Source organism: Charadrius vociferus, unplaced genomic scaffold (genome assembly GCF_000708025.1).
Source record: "Charadrius vociferus isolate BGI_N301 unplaced genomic scaffold, ASM70802v2 scaffold51, whole genome shotgun sequence".
NCBI classification, from domain to species: Eukaryota; Metazoa; Chordata; class Aves; order Charadriiformes; family Charadriidae; genus Charadrius; species Charadrius vociferus.
The window spans coordinates 1,747,511-1,747,818 of record NW_009646939.1 but is presented as its reverse complement, the minus strand read 5'-3'; positions in this window follow the sequence as shown (position 1 = coordinate 1,747,818).

Sequence of the window (308 nt, the reverse complement as noted above, 5' to 3'; positions counted from 1 at the left end):
ATGAATAAAAGACGTTTCCATAAAAAGAAATTTGAGGATAAATATGAGATACATTAATATCTCTCCTCTGATGGGAGAATTGACTGATCTTTGTCTTACTATGAACATTTAACCCAAGGATTTATCTATTAGCCAATAGTGTAGTCATTTTTAAACATAATCCTTTTGACTACAGACTAAGTTATAGTATTTTGATTTTAGTTCTTTAACTTTATGCCTGCCATATCACTGTCCAGTTGCTAACATTTTCCAAAGTGGGATTTTAATAGGCAACATTGTGATTTTTGTAAGTGCAATTTTGCAAGTAA